Source organism: Bombus huntii, unplaced genomic scaffold, assembly GCF_024542735.1.
Source record: "Bombus huntii isolate Logan2020A unplaced genomic scaffold, iyBomHunt1.1 ctg00000060.1, whole genome shotgun sequence".
Taxonomy (NCBI): Eukaryota; Metazoa; Arthropoda; class Insecta; order Hymenoptera; family Apidae; genus Bombus; species Bombus huntii.
The window spans coordinates 240,717-255,636 of record NW_026099321.1 but is presented as its reverse complement, the minus strand read 5'-3'; the positions used below and the strand labels follow the sequence as shown (position 1 = coordinate 255,636).

The window sequence follows — 14,920 nt, the reverse complement described above, 5'->3', positions numbered from 1 at the left end:
GCTCGCTAATGAACTCCACGGCGAGGGCGTTGGCCACTCCTTGTATAGGAAGGGCTTCATTTCTCTTTGGAATTGTTTCACCGACGTGATGTCACTCGTGAGCGCTAGTCGTTTAAAACGTTCATCGCGCGAGCCCAGCAGATGGAGGGCGGTGGCGGCGAGTACCTCTTCCCTGGTTGAATTTCGCCACTTCGACCCCAGGAGGGTGATGATACGATTTCCGTACGCTCCTGGTGTTTCGCCGTCCCGCGGTAGTTCCTCGGCTACCTTGATTAGCGACGCGGCTGCTACTTCTTGGCCACCGAAGTGCGCGGCGAATTGTTCCTTAAAATCTGGCCAGGTGAGCTCGTCGCCGTTCATTATCTGCGTAAGCCAATACGCTGCCGAACCCTCTAGGGCACGGTTTAGGGCAGAATACAGTGCGCTGTTTTTCAGGGGGTGGTCCCTCATTAGCAGGCCGACGGCTGTGCACCAGGCGGCTGGATCTGCGTCCGCGGCTTCGGGGTTGAAGCGCGGTAGCGATACCCAGGTTGCCCGGTGTCCTTTCTTCTTCTTCTTCTTCTTCTTCTTCTTCTTCCTCTTCTTCTTCCCTAGCGACCGCTTTAGTGCGCGCACGATACTCTTACGATCCCGTGCCGACAACGTGTGTTCGGATGCCACTTCTGATGTCGAGTCTGAATCCGAATCCGAGCTCGAGTCACATTCCGAGTCCGAGCTCGAGGCGCCCTCCCGGGCAGGGCTCGTGGGAGATTACGATTCCGTGTTGGAGTTCTCCTTCGTCCGGTCGCGGGTGGGGCACCTTTATTGTCGATAGTGACACTAGTGACGAGGGCCTCAGGCTTGATAACGAATCCGCGGCCAACGAGAGGACTATCATATAAAAAGCAACAGGATACACGAAATAATATAATTCTGATTAGGACAACATAAACGCAAGAAGTGTTGATATTGAAAAAAATATTTCATTTTGTATATAAATATTTTTATATTTAAAAAAGTTTCCGGAAGCAGGAAGATTTACAAACAAATAATATCATAAACCGAATGTTTCATGATCCTTTTCTAATTACAGTGTGTGACAGCATGTGAGAACGTTTCTTAAAAATATGACTTATTGCAATTACTTAATCGCAATTATAAACGATTAAGACCTTCTCACAACGAGGCTATCTATCCAAAGTATAAAACTCGTTATACTTGATGAGAAAACAAATCTCTACTTAGGTTTCATTTCGTTTCATCGCGTTCATAAAAAGTGAATTTGTATGAACACATCGTGCAATTTAGTAATTAGGACCGTTGATCTCGCTGCAACATAGATGGATAGAAAAAAGCCATTTAAAATGATACAACGTCGGGAAGACAATTATGAAAATTATAAATGGAACACAAGATAAAATTGTTTAAGATTAATTCTTCTTTTTTTTTTTTTAATCGCGAGTGTTTGCAAACGAAGTTTCAATCTGTTTACAATGATAGCAATGAGAGGAGGATGTCTATGAAAGTTATATATGCGATATTGAATAACATTTCTGCGAGTGGGTTTGTTTTTCGTTACAAATGTTTTTTAAACGAATCTGCAATCTGTTGGAAACTACGGAACAGTAACGGGACGACTGATAGGGAAATAAAAAAGATCGCGTTTTATTTGAACAGACAAATCTTTGAAATCTATTCGAAAGTCTATTTGAAATGGTACGAGCTCGAAAAGAACGGTGAATACTATAGAAGAAGGATTAATTAAAATTCTTATTAATCTGTACGCTTTGTATATTAAATACCTTGATTGATGCCAAGATAACAAATTATTATACAAAACAGTGAAGTATCCACGTCTGACATTAATATTGAGTATTACCATTACTGTAATTTAATTTTTAACCGATCCTGAAAATTCCTTAGAACGTAAAAAGTATAAAATGTTACTGTGCATTTCAAGATTAAATGCACTGTAATTTAGAAACAGTTATGAAGCGGAAACAAATAATTTATTCAGAATAAGAATTCTACGTAATCATGTTAAAAAAAAAAAACGTACTTATAACGCGTTTAAACTCCAAATATGTAAAGACAATAAGGGAAAAAATTTAAACGAAGAATCGTATTTTTTGTAAATTCACACAAGATTTTATCCAAAAAAAAAATTGGCCTGTACCAATATTTTTATTTGTCGTTACAAGTTACGAGGATATTAAAAAATTGGCCACGAATGGACCAGAGATAAGAATTTATCAGACTTGCTCTCGTAAATTTCAAGACGTTGCATCGGATATTCTTGAAAATCTTTGGACAATGGCCTCGATATTTCGCAGCTTCTATCCTCGAAGCGGAAGAACTCGGCGTTAAAAGCGACAGAACTGGAGAAACCCGGTGACTGCGAGCCTTTCACGCTCTCGACAGATTTCTCATCCCTCGTAATCCTCCCGGTATCACCCAATTTCCACCCTCGTATTGCGATTTGTTGCTTCCAACGAGGCGACACCTTGTCTTGTGATTTCCTTTTTCGTCGCGTGAAACACGACCGAACACTTGTTCAAACACACAATTCATATTTATCTAACTCGACAAAACGCCGTGTCATTGAAACAATAGCATTCTTTGGCTTTTATGTAAATTCCAATAAATTATGATAATGTTCGTGGAGACATTATTGCTACCTATTTTATCTGTCGTGATCCAAATTGATTTGTGGCTACGTATGTATATATATATATATATATATATATATATATATATATATATATATATATATATATATATATATATATATACATATACATATATATACATATATATATACACACATACATATATACATGACAACACACACATATATATATATATATATATATCTTTTTAATTTATGTGATCTGAGAATTACATTTCTAAGAGCTCGGTGAAATTCGATGCTTTATTTTTATCAGTAGAATCTTCCTTGTCATTGTCAGAGCGCAGACGTTTACGCGTTTACAGAAAGTTTAAGGATACAAAAATACAGAAAAATGTAGAAAATATGCAAGAATATGTAAAATATCGAAAGTACAGTACTTCTAATAATACTTAGTAGCATGCTTACAAACAAATTTCTTTTGTATTTCTTGAAATTGCGTAAAGATTCGCGGTAATTATCGGATTTTTGTCCTCTTTTATCTGCTTTTTTTATTCGCAACTTATATGAGATATGAATTAATATTCAACGACGTGCGCTCTTTGCCACGAAATGAATTATCTCGCGTTAAGACTGCGGCAATTCTTACGTTTGATATTTCATTTAACGAACAGCCGCGCGTTCCTGAGTTTAAAAACCGCCACTCTGAACTTACGATGAGAATAATATCAGGAAAAGCGAACGAGAGATGATTAGAAAGAAAATGCGAGGAGCAGTAAGGGGGATATTACTAGACTGCGCTTTTTTGTGCAAGTATAGCAGGATGTTTGGGAGTGTAAAATTTTAACGAATGCGTATAATATGAAAAAATATATGAACTATCCAAGGTATAGTTTTATTAAACTTATTTTTTATAATGCTTCGTAGGTAAAACAATTCTCTATCCAGATTCCACTTTCTCAATTATATTTTCAAAAATGCTCGATAAGGAGTACAATTTTCTACCCAGGTTGTACCTTTCTAATTATATCTTCCAAAATTCTTGATAGGTGAAACAATATTCCACCGACGATTTACTTTTTTAATTGTATCCCCAAAAATATGGACCTGCTTAACGATTAGATATTATTATTTTTTTCGTTGTTACTTGATACGGCTAGCAATTAAATAGTGAGAATAAGAAGAATTGGAAGTGCCATTTTCGAAAAAGAATTTTGTTTTTCCTTGAAGAGGTTGTTTGTATGAAGGTTAATATCACTAAATATGAAGGGAAGTGTAATCATAATAATTCGTACAGTTTTTAACGTTTCATACGTGATATAGGTTGTGTATGATGTATGTTATACGATTAGTTCCCTAAATTAGACTGTGTGCACCATGTGCCAGCAAACTCCCTCCATCGTGCTTGAACATGTGCGTAGATAAATCTGCCTCAATTATCCCATCAGATAAAAAAATCTCTACTGACCTTCTTAAGCAAACTACATAATGGACTTACATATCTTCTCTTAAGATATAAAGAAGATATTTTTTTTATCGTTAATTAACAGATCTTTGAAACGATAGAATAGAGATATCGTAAAATTATATAAAGTATTATAATATGCGTAATAAATAAGTATCGTTATATTTTTCTAATAAATAACATTTCCATAAACAAACAATTTCTCATAAACAGTCGTTTCCCAGAAAACTTTAGTTTCGATACTGGCAACTTTATCTACTTCCGCTCTTCAATTATGAAGGATTAATCTTTACGAGACTTTTGGAACGGCTGAAGATTTCTCACGATGAAACGCGACGAATTCGATACAAACTACGCGGAAATAAAGACAGCTGCGATGGAGGATCGCGGGATTGATATTAATTAATTAATCTGTGGCAACCATTATATCGATTCGTTACGTTATTGCGACAGGCCACGCAACATTTTATTGCTTCTGTTTCTACAATTTAATTACAAAGTATTCAATTTCCCGTTATAAACAAGGAAAGGACTGCAAGTTTGTACAGCTTTTATCAAGATTACGTGCCATTGAACATATCGATTGATTGACTTCTCATGTTTCGTATTAATCGACATCCGATATAGCTATGGGACCTGGAATATTGAAATATTGGGAAGTCAGTTATATTCAGGTGTTCTATAGATTTGACGTATAAGCCTTGTAACATGTACTTCTTCATCAGACGTTTACGAGAACGATGGCTACGCTTGTAGTATCCAAAAATTTTACGTCGATTTATAATCGAAGATTCGATCAAACTATAGATAGATTTGAATATTCTACGAATTGAATTTAATATTAAGAATTTTAGTTGTATAGATCATCGACGAAAGTCTGTTACACGGACCCTTTCAACAGTTCTATACACACTTCTATTATATATTTTATTTTTTAAAAATAACGCTTTGGCATGATCAAGGATCGGAAGTATAAAAAATAATTGTGACAATTCGAGCAGTGAAAGCCTCTAGAGTAACATTATATTGGTCTCTATAGCGACATTGTGGTACCGTGTCATTTTCAAAGTTCTCAGAATTGGTACTGTATCCGATTTCAATGTTTAATATTCTTCCCGGTTCCTGGAAGAATTTCTTCAAAACTACGTTAACCCATGAAGAATCAACCAACAGTTTCTCATAATGCCGTTTTATCCACATCCTTTGAAACTCATGAAATTGTAGAATCCAGATAGAAAAAGTAGAGACGAGGTAAACGCGAAGCTCATCCTTGGAATTGCTTGTCGTGGTGATAATGTTAACAAATAGAATTCGATAACGCAAATTCATTGGGGAAAAGGTGACAGATGAAATTCGCTAACGCAACGTTGCCCGTTAATGGGCTAAGAATTACGCTCCATGGGATCGCTCACTGCATTCTTCGAAACGACCCTCGTAATCCATAGGCTCGTAAACGGCTTCCGTAACCGCAACGAATTTCAATCTTGTTCACGGATCTCTGACCGCTCGTTTCGAGGGTAACGAGGGGGTTGCGTGTTCACGTGCGTGCAACAGAAGGTGTTATCGTGATTGTAAGGCGTGCTGGAGCAGATAAGTCCAATATGCTCGCGGAAATCGTCGAGATTCATTGCCCAAAGCTGGCTGATAGTCGAAATTAACTTCGCCTCGTCCGATTTCCGCGTTCACATCGCTTTCACGATGGTTAGGCGTTTCTTCGTTCGTTTCTAACGCTGAGTTTTCCCGTGTCGCAGTCAACCCATATTTGGATGTGTGTACACGTTGCACAGAAAATGTGGTCGGGGGTTGAAACGCGGACAGAATGGAAAACGGACTATGGGAAACGCCGAGAAAGAGGCGTCGATGAGTTGAAGACACGTCGATGCTGAAGTACACGTGTATCTCGCGTCTTATAGCGAAGGAAGGATACGTGTGAAATTTTAGAAAATATTGGCTGGAAAATGTTCTAACGGACATTGAAGAAACGAATTTAAATTGTAAAAAGAAAAAGATGGTAGCCTAAAGACGTTCCGCTTTCTGTCCCATTACGGAAAACTGCAAAAGCTATGTATCTTGAGAACAGATAAAGTTAAGAAATGAAAAGGAAAAATTCGATTTACTATGTATTTTCGCTATATTTTATATTTACTGTATATTATCGGAATAGCCATCCCTGATTCAGAAAATCAATTACATATATCCCTTGGCGAGAGGGAGTGAGAATTAATCCGATTAATTGTAATGGTGGATCAGCTGGATCCTCATATTCTGAACGTCCAGAGACTCGCTAACTACGAAGCAACTGGTCTGTTTGTGACGCCTATCAATTGTTTGCTAGAGATTAATCTGCTGGTAAGCAGCGTCAAAATTCGACGATAACTAAACCGTCCGATGATCGAATTATAGCAAATGAAACGCGTCTCTGCGCTAGTCTGACCGATTAACAGGGCCTATGGGGGTGGCTTTCAAATTTGAAAGCAAGGAATTACCGTGTAACGAGCAACTCGTATCGATTATTCAATGGGTTCATATGGAGGCGAATAGAAACTCGAACTCGAAACGTTTTCGACTCGACGCTGAGTATCGCGTTCATCCTTTAAATGCTACTTCAACATGGGCAAACGTTCATTTTTGTAATGTCGAGTTTTCTCATTGAATAATCTTCCGTTCGTCGATTTTACACGCTTAACCGACTAGATAAATTCGATGATTTTAAGCAACGTAATTAATGTAATTGATTAATTTTTCTTAAAGTGTGAACTATGGATGAAAGATTAGAAACCGTGACATTACAGAGTACAAAGTTAGAAATACAGGGGAACTTTATATTTTTCTTCACTGCTGATTAATTTCTTGCTGAACGTGCAACGACTCGGGAAAACTGCCTGTTGCAAACTGATCGTAACGTACATAGATCAAGGAACATCACAAATTTCACTTGACTACTTACGTTCGTACAACGAAGAATCCACATAATACAGTACGGCTAATATATCACTATAGAAATCGGATGGTTATACATACGCAACAATTTGGAAGAGGATATTTGCTTTCGGGTTGGGAATATCAGGGAATAGAATTGTTATTATGCGAATGACTGACGTTGATTCAATGTAATTAGTTAGGAGTAGAATTACAGTAGAAAAGGCATCAATACGATGGAATTGCACAGTTATTGTAAAAAAACAAACGATACTACATAATATATTTAGGTATACAGAAACAGTGACACTTCTGTATTGTCAATTATGATATAATTAAATGAGATAATACGAATAATTGTAAATGCTATTAAATTGTTAAATTTTAATAATTTCCAATTCATCTTCGTATCAAAGCAAATACGAACAATTTACAACGTTGTTAGTTATGACAATAAATTTCTATTTCTCGTGTCAGTAATTTCAAATGTCGTTGGTTGCAATCAAAAATCTGTCGGCGGAAAATTTTCACCCAAGCTTCGACAAATAAATGAAACATCGTATTATTCTCGGTCAATATCGAGTCACTTTCGAGATTACACGAATAAAATTTAAAAAACTTTTTTGATGAATTGCTCGTCGAGGCATCGTTCTGATGTCGATATCGCATTAAGCAACTCGAAGATCGAAGTCTTGGTAACGAGATTGTCGCGTCAAAGACGAAGCGAGGCCTATTACCCAGGCGATGATGGAAGCTATGCAACTATAAAGAATACTAGCGCCTTTTTCTGCGATTTTATACGACTCGATGCCAGTCGAAGCTCTTGGAAAATATTGCAACAAAAAGTCAATATATAAAACAAAAAATAGGAGGTTTTTCCTTAAAGCAATTTAATCACTGTCCACGCAACTTTTATTGTTCTCATCTAGAACCGAGCAAGAAAAATAACTATTTTATTTTTATACCTTCTCTATATTGGGATTGTAAAAATTTGTCTGTTTGAAATGCATTGGAAAATTTCGTCGAATTATAAAGTTACACCGTTGGTTGTCACCATAGAATCGATTTTAGAATGGATTTTAAAATAACGTAAGAACGATTTTAATGAAATTTTGAGAGTACATATGTACGTACATAGAGAAGCGAATGTAGTTCACACGCATTGCTACTAGGAATATTTGTGACCTACATAGGTTTCAGGGAAAATAAATGTCTGTTGCAAATAACACTAATTACAAATTCTATTTTTTCAAGCTTCGTGAAAACTCACATGAGAAATTAACCTGTCGAGATTCAGCATTTTTATATAATACTATCTTGACAAGTACATTTTACAAACAAACGAATATTACTAATTCGATACGAATAATTAATTAGTTTTTCAAGTTTTCTAAGATAAATAATAGAATCAGACATTATTCCAATTTCCACGAAGATCCATTGAAATATAATATCAGAAAATGATCTATTAACAATTTCAATTTTATTCGACGCTACTATAACCCTTCGCAATCGAGGGCTCCGCTAATAATATCAAATAAATTAAATAATTAATAAATTAAAAATTTAATAAATCAATAAATTAAAAATTTGTCCTTAACCTGTCAAATCATAATTATCTCACGTATTCTTGCAACGAACAGGTAAGATACAATCAGAAAAATAAACCGACGTATTGGCCGAAGATATATTACACTACCAAGCAAAATCGTATCGCACTGCGCGATGATAGTGAGTGAGTGAGTAGGTGATGAGTGATGCGGCTATGACTCTTCATTCTACGCATATATTTAACCAATTATACGAAAACACGTTCTTTCTACTGAAATTACTTGGAGTATCTGGTAATATGAATAAATGAAACCTTCGAATGCAAAGTATTAATATTATTAACGAAAATTAGAAATATAATTTATCAAACAGGATACGTGTATATAGTAAACCAAAGAATACAATGAATTATACAATAACGACAGAAAAATTAACAGATATGACCAGATCTAATTGTTCAACCACTATACCCCTACATGTTCGAATCCTTGGGCGAACACCAGCAAACAGTTCGATCGATATTTTTCAACCTTCGAATTAGCTGTTATAACTAAAATATTTTCCATCGTTACAATGCATCCTGTCCCCAATTACATCGTTAATTTCGTTTCCGAGGTTCCGCTACAATACTTCGCAACGAGCAATTCAATAATTGAGACAACGACTCGCGTGATGCGCAGCAGTACGCTGGCCGTGAATCAATTGCATCGGATTACCTCGATTAATACGATTTTCTAGGACTACGCTGTAATGTCGAGTTAATTAATACGATAAAGTGCAATCGCGATCCAATGGAAACGCCTTCATTCTTACTTTTTCGCGCGATTTCACATCGGAGTCTAAGGAAAACGAGCTGCATCTTGCGGCATCTTGCGGAAAAACTGAAATTCATAGGACACAGGAAACCTGGTAAACAATAAATACGGCATGGTTCCACGATATGGACGCAAAATCAATGCTGGATGGCACGCTAATTCGATTGGCGGCTGGACAGGTCGAAGCATAGAGCTCAAAGTGTTTCCTCAAAGTGTTTCCGTTCCCTCATCCTCCCTTCAATAAATCTTGTTTCTCTCTCTCTCTCTCTCTCTCCCCCCCTCTCTGTCTCTTTCTCTTTCTCCTCCGAAAACTTGATCATCCGATTTGTGTAACGGAGTTTATTTTGTCTTTCTGTTAATAATCTGTTAATACCAATAAGTTGCCTAATCGCGACACTTCTCGAGAAAATTTCTTTTAATCGCAAGGCCGCATAATTTTGACGAAATCCATGTGAAAAGAGTGTCCGGAATTAGGATGAAAAATATGTTTATATTTCATACATGTATATGTTTCAAAATAGTTGCAATATAGAAATACCTTGTTTGTAAAGAAGGTTGACTCTATTGAGATTAATCGTTTGGTTTCTGAAGAGTTCAATGTGAATAAGGTTTTACGGTAAATTGAAAGATGTAAAAATACGCGCGAAAGTGTACAAATATGCAAAGTCTAGCAGCTATTAATAGTTCAGTAAGTAAAATAAATTTCTGTCTAGGTTCTTCTCCTTCGTCGCGCTCTATAAAAACATAAATTTAAATAAATATCAGCAGTGAGTGTAGCGATTTAGTCGATCGGATCTTAGAACGAAAAAACTTGTTTAAAAATGGAATCGATCAATTTAACTTCTCACTGGCTCACTTATCAGTGTTTATGTAACTCTTTCTCCCATTTCCTCTGCGTGAAACATGCAGCTTGGGAGTTTCGATTCGATAAAAAGTTGCGACTCTGAATATCCTTTGATCGTAAATTGAAGCATGAAAATATCATATATGTCGTATTTCGCTCTGAAACTGGATGAAAGAGGGAAATTGACTTGGTTCTTTCGCTGTTCCATTTTTTTCTTTTTTTCTATCTTTCGGCTATAGAATTACTCTGCCTATGGTGAAATTTGTAAAATTTAGTTGAATGTTACTAAGAGATACGCGATTTATCGATGGAAAGAAAGAAGAGAAATATTCACTCGTCGAAAGCTTAGTAGAACAACGTTTACTTCGCAGATGTAGAACATTTATTTCGGTTACCTATCGGTTGTATCGTTATCGACTTGCCAATCATGAAACGCAGACGCCACCGGCCAGTTTATTCAATAATAAATTATCTGACGCGTCGATTGATCACGAACACATGCTGTCCACGAAATTGAATTGTGTTCCAATCTCTGCATTATAATGTTTATATATATGTTTATGTTTATATATATGTTGAGTAAGGATTCGTTTAGTCGTAAATATGGTTTAGTCGTAAAACAGAATTTTTACACTCAACTCGATTCGCGTAATGGAAATCATAAAATTAACAAAGGACAATTGCAGTTAGATTTAAGATTAGGTAAGTGGCGAATAATGGCTCGTATAATTGATTCTTCTCTCCTTCTTTGAGGATATCTTCGCCGTTCTATAGCTTCTTTATTGTTGCAAGTGTGTAACCTTATTTTGTATAAATTAGATCAGTAACGAGGATTTAAGACGAGGATTAATTTAACAATAGCATATGAATTCTTTTCATTGAGATTTTCACACGAGAAACTGATCAGCCTTGTGAAAAATATAAAATTAATATAAAATTCCTCGATTTAATTATTTAAGTATATAATTAATATTCAGCATACTAAAAAACGAACGATCTATTTTTCCAAATTTGCAATTATCTATCGCAAAGAATTGTAAAAAGTCACAGGCTCCAAGGTAAATTTTCAAAAGCGTTTGTAATTGTTTTCTGTTATTTTTCTCTGTGCTTGAATTTATGAAGGTGATCAGCGTGACTCCTGAGCAAATTAAGCTAACAGAATGAAATACTTTCAGTATACAATTTCAATATTTTAATATATGATTACAGAATTTCAATATTGAAATTTAAATTATTATTTAGTGTTATGCCGTAAATAATATCAATGATACTTATTACGTAAAGTACGAAATACAAATCAACGTATATTATTGAAACTCTAAAATTGAGTAACTATTGCTGTATCAAGAATACTAATTAAGAGTTAATCGCATGGATCTGCCTGAGTCACTAAGGAATTTTACAATAGAAGTTTTTAATCGAACTTCTCTTTCAAGCTGAGTTGACCGTGATTCAATTCACGAATATCGGAGAGGAAAAGTCGTAACAGTCTTACAGTTTCGATTCACTTTCATCTCTTTTCGAGGGGATACTCGCGATTCGCGGCTGCTTCGAGAACTTCCTGCTGGTTCATCCATTGAACCTCATTCTTCGGCGTTCTTTCAATCCCTCGTCTTCCATAGACAAGTCGTAAATCTTTCGAAAACTATTAGCTTGTCCAAGAAGTTTCTTTCGTTTTATGAGGAAATAATAGACCCACAACGTTTTTTTGTTTTATATTATTTTGTCGAATTACGTACGATCCAATTTGTTCTGTTGAGATAAATTTCACAGACTTGGTTTTACGTTTGTACGAAGGTGCATCGTTGTAAAAGACACGCTTGCGAAAGAAAGACACTTTCCGGACAACCTAATACTTTCTCTGTTCGTAAAAATTCTGTTCTACGTTTATTTCGTTCTTTCATATTAAAGGAAAGCGATACTGATCGATAAGTTACTTGATACCGTTTAGTATGTGTAACTGGTTAAAGTATAGTACAACTGGTTCTTACGAGTTTCGTAGCATTCAAATATTTAGTGTGTCTCATTAATCGTACTATAAAGGATAAGGTAAAATTTTCTACGTGAAGAAATAAATCGAAAATGTATAATTTTACAATGTACATTTTAAAATGTACAATTTTATCCTACGACGTTCTTCTTTTTGGAGAAGATAGATTTGAAATACTTTACGTCAGAAATTTATAAAGGTTATACGTTTGACAAAACCTGTTGCTTCGCTGAAAATAATACTTGGTAGGATATTCTGTCAGCCAATTTTTTTTAAGAATTTTTACGATTTTGTTGTCTCAGAGTCATAACTTTACAATGCTACAACTATACACAATTGCTTCATTACGATATATGGGATACTTGTATAATCAATTATAATCGTGAAGATAAAGAGTAGTAAATGGTATAATTGAAAAACACGATTTTGTTAATGTAACTTTATCGAATAATGTTAAAAAATGACTAGAAGTGATATTAATAAATACCTTTTAAAAATATCTGAAACGAAGATTAATGGAAATGCAGTATATATATCGAAATAAAAAATATTGAAAAGTCCTCTGAGCTGTCTTGTTATTTTATAAATTTTTATTATAGATACTATACGAATTTCCAGCTATGCGAATAATTTTCCCATTTAATTTAGGAAAAGTTTCATAAACTAAATATATTTCATTACGGTATATTTAACTCTATTTAATTGCATTTACCTATATTTAGCTATGTTTAATATAGAACACCTGCGTCCCATATATAATATAGTTTATATGTAAATATAATACAGCTTCATTGACGGTATCCAAAAATTTTTTTTTTTTTTAGGCACGGATTGGCTTGGTCTTTGATCAGAACGTCGGCTATTATACTCGATAAATTTTCATTATCCCTCGTGTCATCAATTTCGCGGCACGGAAATTCATCGTTGCTCGAACCACGCGAAAAATATCCAGGCCAAAGGAACGAACGAGAGAGAGGGGGGGGGGGGGGGGCAGGAGGAAATGGAAGAAGAAAAATGCGAGAGAAATAAAAGGGAGGAGACCGAAAAGAGAGCTGTTCGTATTAGGTCGGTGAGGTACGTATAGACGACTTTGAAGTGGGTACATGAATAAAAAAATATGCCGCTAACACGCGTCGACCTATTTCGGCTTCTTTCTTCTTACTTTCTTGTAACCATGAATATTAAAACGCGTATAGTTCGTGAAATGTTAAGGGCCAGTTATCGAGTAAAAATTTTTAAGGAATTAATCGATACATCGATTCTGTTTTGTCTTTCGCTTTTCTTACGAATTTCAATAACTTTGAAGGAAAGCAATCTTTCGTTTATATTTAAATTTAATTAGAAGCATCGTAATTTAGACAAAAATTATGTTCCATTATGTAATATGGAAAAACGTGTAAAATATTCGAGAAATAGTACTCGATATAATATTATCCAGTGCTATTATCGAGTATTATTTAAATTATATCTATAAAAATATTAATTTGCATATTCAACCTACAGCATAAGCGATATACAAAAGTATTAGAATACAAAAACATTAAGGGATTAATAAACATGAAAGTTTATATTATGAAATAATTCATCTCTTCTAAGTGATGCTTTTAATATGTTATTAATCATGTCAAGTACTGTTTTATTATTATGTTATGAGATGTAAATGGTGGGTGGGAATGACAGGGGATGAATGGGACTATATCATTGAGCAGAACATTTTGATAAGTTACGACAAAAGGTATTTATAACTTCCAGCATTAAGTAATAGTACAGTAATGCACGGGAAAGATAAAATGATGAACATTGTATTTTTCTCATTGTACCTTAGAAGTTTGAACAGTGTTTATGATTTTTTTAAATGACCAATATACGTAATCGACATATACAATTCAAAATTCTTTCTAAAATCTAAATGTAAGCACAAACACTTGCGTCTATCAAAAATGTCAAACTTCTGATGAAGATTCTTTCCACAAGTGAAACACAAGCGAGGAATTGAAACTTTCATTTCACTTTCCAATCCTAAACTTCACTTTTCATTCACTGCCAGAGCAACAAGTTCAGAGGATTCATTCATGCCTCGAAACAGTAGAAAGTAGGGGAAAAAGAGCGGGCACAAAGTGGGACAAAGGACACGTATAAATTAGAATATATTCATTTTGCTACGATTACTGCACAGAAAATAATCGATTCGAACTGACCAGCAGTCTCCTCGTATTTAAATTGCTACAATCAATCAGATCAAATAAAAAAGAATCGGACAAAGCTAAGGAAAGGACCGAAGACGCACAAAAATCAGAATAAATTTTATAATTATTCGATAGACAATGATCGAGCGAAACTCAACGTCGATGGTCTTGCGTATAAATTCAATAAAGGATGGACGGTGCAAATTTATCAACAGTATCCTCGCATAAAAGTTCCTCACCTTTTTGACCAAGTAAGAAACCACGCGAAATGAAGAAAAGAAATTACACACAGAAATAAATTAGAATGATTTCTTGTAACTACATTTAGCGTCACGATGATTTCATAGAAGATATAGTGGATTTAAACTCACCGATGTCACCGAACTCAATGTCTTCACGTTGGAATTCCACCCTTTCGAGCAGGTTGGATGAACACTCGTATGGAGCGCAACTGGTACTGAGCTGTGGCGAAACTAAGGTCCTGGTGCTCCTTCTCCACCACTTGTTCGCTTGCCAGCAGTTTCCAGCTATGTCGAGCACGA

At 35.3% G+C, this 14,920-nt stretch overlaps 1 protein-coding gene and 1 pseudogene across 1 annotated transcript in view; both read left to right on the top strand.

The window, feature by feature from the left end:
* Positions 1 to 14,920, top strand: part of LOC126875918 (myosin-2 heavy chain-like) — a 120,721-nt gene that overhangs the window by 21,458 nt on the left and 84,343 nt on the right. The gene's annotated exons all lie outside the window — the stretch shown is intronic.
* LOC126875945 (carcinine transporter-like) overlaps positions 1 to 14,920 on the top strand; it is a 78,322-nt pseudogene that overhangs the window by 11,835 nt on the left and 51,567 nt on the right.